Below are 8707 nucleotides of genomic sequence, written 5' to 3'. Positions count from 1 at the left end.
TTTTAATTTTACATATTAAAATCAACAATTCTTAAATCATGTATGTTTTTTTTAAACAAGCTTTAAACAATAATAAAAGGATATATAGTTAATTGCGATTTAAAATGAAATTATATTTCAAAGATTGTATTGGAAAAAAATGCAATTACTTTTTTGGCCAACTCAATACATTATTCTTCCAGAAGTCTGAGCGAGGGTTCTTATAGATTGTGATAAAATATGTAATCTATTAACGCTATAAAAGGAAACATTTATATATTTATATTATTAAATTGAATATATTTTTCTGAGATACCCAGAACAAGGAGGACAATGAATCATGCGGATTGATTAGAGGTAGTCTCTGTATGTTTTTTGAGTCATTTATTAAGTAAGTCAGACGATTGTGAATGATGTCAAAAATAAATTCTAGTGGATAGTATCGTTATTAAGTAATATATTAACAAAAAATTTAAAGTTCTTTGCGTAACATTTAAAATTTATTCAGTTTTCGTCATGATGATGATTCAAACCATTGTTTTCCATACACGTCGCTTATCATATAATTCTCAGCATATCATGGAGCTATGCGGAACATCAATCGCTTTTGGCCGACAATTTTGATTTTGAAAATTGATAATAACTTATTATGAGCCTTCCCTCGATTAAGATGTAGTTATGTTTTTGATCTTGATCTGAGGAGCGTGCTCAAAATTAGAAAGAAATATGTAATTAATTGATGTCTTTCATAAATATATTTCATTTTTTGATGTAAAGAAAGTGTATGTGCAATAACAATTACATTTAACTTCTGTATGTCACTGTCATTTATTATTTTATTGCATAGATACATTATTACATATATATATTTAGCTTTTATCAATTAAAAATTTTCTAGCTTTCCGTACCAAATAATTTCAATTCCGTTATAATATGTGGGAGGACATGTAGACATATAATACATGATGGAGACCGATACAAATACGTGTTTTTTGAAATGTTTCCGATGCCGTCTTATGCAATGATTATTATGATTGGTTCATTAGAAAGGATATACCTTGAGGATTGGCATAATTTACGATGTAATGTCAGTTTGTGGGCCGAAAAAAAATATATTAAACAAAGTAAAACAACTTTCGCAAATTTCCATCATATTCTTAATATTGCCAAAGAATTGTGTGGTCCTCTCTATAAAAAATGTAACATAGGTAAAATATCACATTCCAAAAAAGATTGATGTAGATTTTACACCACAATATGTTTATGTAATTCTCAATGTGTTAGTACTGATTAACACTATTATTATGTGGACATAATAGCATGGGTCATAAAATCATGCCATAATGAAGACATAATCATCAGGAATATAAAGTCACTACTTAATATTAGTAGAGGAAAAGCTTTTATTAATGAGACACCGAGTTCATTTTGGGTAAATGCTAGAAGTCTATTAAGAGTAAAGTCTAGAAGACAGAATTAAAAAAAATAATAGGACATTTTGAAGGGAATTTAATAAGCTTTAAGATAACATTACATAAAGTTTAATTCAAATTCCATTTTTTTTTAAATTAAAGAAATGTAAAAAGTGAGCAAATCGCAAAGACAAAATATTGTGCTTCTAATATCAGATGCCCGAGATCAGAGAAATCGATAATAAAACGCAAAGTATGTCAATATTGTAATTAAAAATGTTTTATTTAATGTTTCTAAAATACAAACAAACACAGCCAGCGCATGCGAGAAATGAGCATAATAGATAATACCCAGAACTCGTTTTCAATTGAAATCAAGCATCGCAGATATAGGCATTCGATGTTCATTACGGTTGTTTTTTTTATTATGGTATAGTAACATTTATACTTTAGCAACGATTTTTGTTATAATATAAGAGATAATATAATATAACATGGGTTATTTCATATTAGAAATATTCTGAGTACCTCATATTTCGATTTTCACGCCTTATAGTTTTACGATCATCAAATCTAACTTCTGTAATTAAATAATTCAACATATCCTGTATTTTTCTATTAATACGACCTTATTCTATCACTACATGAAGAATTTATTGCCAAATAATTATTTATTAAATAATAAACAAGCTTAATTAAATGCTCTCATTGAAACTTGAAGACATTCAAATTCTAAAATCTTATTTTACAATGACTATAGGCATAATCTAATAATGAATTTTCTACTAAATAATTTTCAATCCAAGAGCAATAAATTTATGGTGGAACCCCAATTGATAGCGTTTTTTAGCAGTTAGTTTAGCAGAAATCTAGCCGCTATCTCATATTAGGCGTCTATCTCATAATAAGGATTTTTCCTCTATTATAATATAAACACGTTGAAAGTTATGTACAACATGTTATTAAATTTATCCGATGTTTTTTAAAGTGCACTAAATAGTACCAAATTATGTGTACAATGAATATTTTTCGTGAATTATTACTCATTTATTATTAGTTTTATTGTTTTATAAATATATATTAAAATGATAATTGTAGATCATGTACATGAATACAATATATGTGTGCTTCCATCAAATATCCCAGAAATTGAACTATCATGTCTTTCGATGATATTTGTGTCATCAACTTTACTTAACGAAGATGCCTTTTTGATATATAGTACGGTTGCTCAAAAAGTTGCTCAGAGTTGGACAGGAGGTTTAGTTTCGTGTAAAAATTTTCAACATTTGTGGTTAAATAAAAGTTTCAGTACCTTCATATCCAGAAAAATTATACATCATATGTATGAGCAAAATTTAATTTCTAATGAAATGTCATTTCTGGAAAGAAATATCACTAACGATCTGATAATTAAGGTAAATTATTAATATTTCATTCAGAAAGTATAGAAATATAAGTATAGAAATATATTGAAACTGTTGATTGACAACAATTTACCAACAACACCTTTACAAATTTACAGAATTATATACTTTGCAAGTATACATATTTACATTTCGTATATACACATACATATTTCTACATACATATACTTATCTGCATTTTTACTTTATTTTTTCCTTTAAATTTTGTTAATGTTACAGATATGTTTACTTGATATTGATTCTGAACAGAAACTAGTACCTAATTTGAGAAATATTTTACCCAAAGATATCACAAAATGTGTAATTGACGAATTGGGATATATTCTTTTGAGTTATTTGGAATATATTTTAGGATTAAGATATTTTGAATTATATCTTAAATCTTATTTGCAAGATTTTCGTTTTCAAAGTATAAACACTAATGATTGGATGAACTATTTGTGTTATTATTTTACACATACATTATTATTAGAGACACAAGAGGTAATATCTTTCTGTGTAAACAAATTATTATAAAATTTTAGCAACATTTATTCATTGAATTAACGAATAATAACTTTTGTGTATCTACTTATAGAGACTAAAACCAATATTGGATAAATGGTTGTATGGACCGAATTTAAGATTTATGTCTATTGAAAATATATGTATTTTGTATCCCGAGCTGCATTGTCTAATGGAAAAAAATACGACAACCCAGCTGTTAGCGAAACTGTGGGTCACGACAAAAACATTTAATAATTTTACTCATTTGTTAACTAATCTAAAATTATGTAATAATCTTGAGAGAAAAGAATTCTTATCCAACTTATATGCATCGAGTACAGTTTTACCGATTGGAAAGCTATGGTGGTTACATCGTGTGTTTCCACTTGACGAGCAAACTTGTGAAAATCGGTAAATATTATCGGTTTATCTATATTTCAAAATTGATTTGAAATTATAACCTAACGCATACGTATCTCCTAGACTTCTTTTGCTACGTTTGTACATAAAAAATAAATGGTTGAAAATGATTCAACCCGCTTTGGAATTTGCCCGTGAATATTGTTCACCAACGTTTGCGTGTCCAATATTTCGCGAATTGTACGAATTGGAAGAGACGCGTCATCTGGCGATCTCAGGATTTACAGCTATTGTGGAGAAGAAGTGCAAGATGCTTCCCCAAACCATCCAAGAAGTGGCATGCATTCTTAAAATTAATTTAAAAGATATATATGTATTAACAAGTGAAGAAAGTACTCTGCATGTAAAAACGAAACAAGATGCTTGAAATCGAGTTGGTGAAAATAAAATGAATATGAAATAATTATACACTAAATATTACACAAATTACACTGTTAGAAATGTAACCTGATGTAATCATTCATAACCATAAGCTTCCTTTACATGTAAATAATGCTCATGATTATGAACGAAATTAAAAGTAATGAATGATTTAATTAAAAATTAAGTTACAGTAATTACTTAAATGTGTGAACATATACATTTATGAAATTTAATGTACTTTTATTATGTATATGTATTTTAATTAAATTTATGAAGAGTATTTCCTAAATTTTCATGAAAAATACATTAAATTTTATGTACACAAATATACTATTTAGTTATAAATACATTAAATTTAATGTAATTTTTCATCATAAAATTAAGTTCAAATTGTGTAACTTAAAATTTAATGAAATTTAAGAACATTTTTAACAAGGTACTGTTTAGTTATAAATACATTAAATTTAATGTCATGTCATGAAATTAAATTCAAATGGTGTAACTTAAAAGTTACTAAAATTTAAGAACATTTCTAACATGTAATGGTAATTATTTGTATATTGATTAAATGACATTTTAGTAACTATTCAATAAAAAGTTCTATTATATATATTTACATATATAAAAAATATATATATAGAATTGGTTTTTGTATGTCTCTGTCTATGAGTGTGTTCGGTGGAACGCTATTCGCATTATGAATGCAAATGCTATCAATGCTGTTTGTGGAGATAACAACACGAAGACATTAACGAGCTCCATGAACGATTCTAGCGTATCATTGGTAATGTTTAACCAGAGAGATTTAACATTCGTCAAAATTAAGTTAATGTAGGGGATTTTGTTTTCAATTACCAACGAAACTTTTCTTTATATAATAATAATTTAAATTTTTTAATTTTGTACGTAAATTTTTTATTTTCTCGTAGTGAATAAGAGAACGCAATTTATTGTGTCATTTTACGACTTATTTATATGCATTATTTGTAAATTTTTCATGAGCCGTACATATTCCCCTTCCCCCTATGAATAGTCATATATCCCATCTCTACACATCTTGGGACAAAATACACTTTTTAAAAAAGTTCATTTTTTAATACGAAATATAAATATTTCGGATTTCCAATATTTTTTTCATAATAATAGACAAGTACAAAGTTTTTACTGATGTAGTTCGTTTACTTTAAACATAATAAACAATACTTAATAAATTAAGTTTTTGATAAGTTCGGCGTATATATACCGGAGTTATCCTATTGGGCGCAAATGGGATTGAACCCGGATCCACAGATCACAAGTCAATCGCACTGAGCGATGAGTGACTCGGCACTCCGAGTTACATCCCTTTGATTACTCGTAAAATTTAAAGAAAGAGAATTAATAGATGAATGGGTTACAACAGAATCACTGAGAGAATCTTTCCCACGATTAGTGAAGTTATAACAATATAACAATATGAAAAAAGAGAGAGTTTTTAATCAAACTATACATATGAATGTATGTTGCGATTCCAATTGAAAAATTAAAGTGGATCATATGTTTCACTTGAGAAGCAAGTTTGTAAAAATAGATAAATATTATTAATTTATCTATATTTGATATAGATAATAAAATATAAACTTAAATTGATTTGAAATTATGCACAACGTATACGTATTTTATTTATGGGCCTATTTTTCTACATTTGTACATAAAAAATGGATAGAAATGAATCCGCATTAAAATTCGTTAAGGAATATACCAAAATTTACATGCCCAATATTTCGTGGTTTGTACAAAATCATTATATACTAACCGTAAGTATAATATTAGTAGTAAGACTTAAAATTAATTTTTTTGTATGTAGCTTACGTTATATTTTACTAATTATCCGTAGAAAGTTTTATTGTGTAATAATAATACGTGTCAAATGCATCTATATATGTGTATGTATGTTTACTTTCTCTTATAATCTCTCCATATATAAGAAAAATAATTGATAAATAAAAATTGAAACACTATCAATACTTGTTTAGCACAAGAAAAATTACGTTATTACATAATTAATTATGATGCAATGAATATTTGGTATATAAATACATATACGACATAGATTAATATATAATTACATTCTATATATTGTATATAATTATGTGTATATATATATATATATGGACAATCTTGGTTGTGTTTTAGAAATTCATCTTTTTTTTTAAATTTAAAAAGATCTTGCGAAATTTACACTATCCTGCTAAATATTTTTAATGTTTTTTTTATTATTATTTCTTTAGTGTGTATACATAAAAGAATATAATGCATATACAAAAAAAGATTAAAGAGAAAAAAAGACATAAATAGGGATATATTTTATGTATAATTACATACACTTTTTATATAATTTACGAGGGCAAGTCAATAAATTTTTAGAAAAACATAGTAAAACACATTTTTTTTGCTCGATTCATTTTTATTTCTCAACATAGTCTCCTTTCAGCTCGATACACTTGATCCAACGATTCTCCAACTTTTTCAAGACGTCCGAATAATATGATTTGTCCAAAATAAGCCTCTGTTTCGGCGATGAGCTGCTCTCTGGTGATGAATCTTTTTCCTCCGAACCATTTCTTCAGAAACTTCTTTGGAAACAGGAAATAATCGCAGGGGGCTAAATCTGACGAATATATGGATGGGGAAATAATGCGTAGCGGAATTCGTTGAATTTGGCTATCGGTGCCGGGCACGTATGAACCCGTGCATTGTCTTGATGGAAGAGTACTTTCTTCTTCGCCAAGTGGGGACGATTTTTCTTTAAAGTGTTGTTGAAACGGTCCAATAAGACTGCGTAGTAATCACCATTGATCGTTTGCTTCGAGAAGCAAACGGAAGGTAAGCGATATGAATTATACCGCATGCATTCTAAAAAACTATGGCCATCACCTTTCTGGCCGACTTTACAGTCTTCGCCTTCTTCGGAGCTAATTCACCCGGTGAAGTTCCATTGTTTTGACTATTCCTTCGTCTCGGATGAAGTAATGGATCCATGTTTCGTCCACAGTAATGAATCGACGCAGAAATTCATCTGGATTACGTTGAAACATCTCCAAACATTGTTTTGAAATCGTCGTGCTTATGGTCCACAGTGAGCAAACGCGGCACCCATTTTGCCGATAGCTTTTTCATAATTGTTCGTGTAAAATTGAAATCACTGTGCCATGTGATATGCCTGTGGTCTCAACAAGCTCGCGCATTTTCATTCGTCGATCAAAACAATATCGTGGGCTTTATCGATGATTTCTGGCGTAGCAGCCTCAATTGAACATCCCGAACAAGGTGCATCACATGTGGATGTACTATCACGTTTAAATTCATTCACCTAATTGTATACAGTCGCTGGTGCAGATGTGCATGATGAACATTATCCAACTCGGCTTTGATTTTTTTCGGCGTTAAACCTTTCATAGATGTAGATGTTCGATCGCAGTACGAAATTCGTTTTTTTCCATTTTGCAAAAAATACAAAGATTATTCACTTTAATCGTCTACAGAAATGAAAATGCGATGAATTCCGCTTAAATTTGACAGTAATCAGCTGAGAGATGCTACTTGCCAAAAAGTAAGTGTGACATGACACTGCGAGTGTCCTCTGACAGATTTTCTAAGAAATTGACTTGTTCTCGTATATATACCACTTTTCACAAAGATTATTTTAATAATAATAAATAATCGAGGCAACAAAAAGTGTCTAAAATCAGGTCACAAGACGTTCTTTGTGTCTAAAAGACGACTTAAAGACGTCTTATGTCATAATTTTTATCGTTTGGGAAGGCATTTAACGAGTAACACTATTCTTTGGGCCACTTGAGATTTGGTTGATGTAGATTTTTTGTTAAATACTTGTACAATGAAAAAATCATGAAGAGAAAGTGCTGGAGTCATTCAAAGTTATGGTGAATCGTTATTTTTCGATAAAAATTGAAAAATCTGCAAATACCATATAAGCGATAAATTGAGTTAACATCTTACTTATTACTTCAGCTGTCTTTCTTATCGTGATCTTAAGAGAAAAATTTCATTTTTTATTGAATATAAAATATTCTCTATAGAAATTTTGCACTAAATAATGAATAAGTAAAACAGATGTTTTATTAAAGTCATTATATTCGTTCTCCTTTTTATCGTCTTGATTTTTATCAAATTACCAACCATCAACAAATCATCTAAAAGATTGATATTATAGATTTGTTCATGTCGTATTCTCCAACATAGCGAACTCCTATCATAGCTCCTACTCAATCCAATGCGTTTGTTGAAATGAAACACGGAATGAATTTATATTTCCACATCCATGAAGATACCGCAATAGAGAGAAATATGCAACCAAATGAACAAAAAAAAAAGACCTGGAATTTTCTCTGCTGCATGTCTTATAGATTTTCTTTTTCGTGAAAATGTAGTAATGCCTCTTCTTATTAGCTTCATCTTGAGCAAAAATTTTTCGTTTTGTTATAAAAAGTTATCGTCTCAATCGCTACTTAATTAATTAATTAACATAGAAATAATATTAAACAAAGTATCTTATTTAATTAATACTGTAATGTATACTGTAATGTAAATACACAATGAGTGTGAATAAGATATATA

Source organism: Atta colombica, unplaced genomic scaffold (assembly GCF_001594045.1).
Source record: "Atta colombica isolate Treedump-2 unplaced genomic scaffold, Acol1.0 scaffold107, whole genome shotgun sequence".
NCBI classification, from domain to species: domain Eukaryota; kingdom Metazoa; phylum Arthropoda; class Insecta; order Hymenoptera; family Formicidae; genus Atta; species Atta colombica.
Note: the sequence above shows the minus strand (reverse complement) of the source record.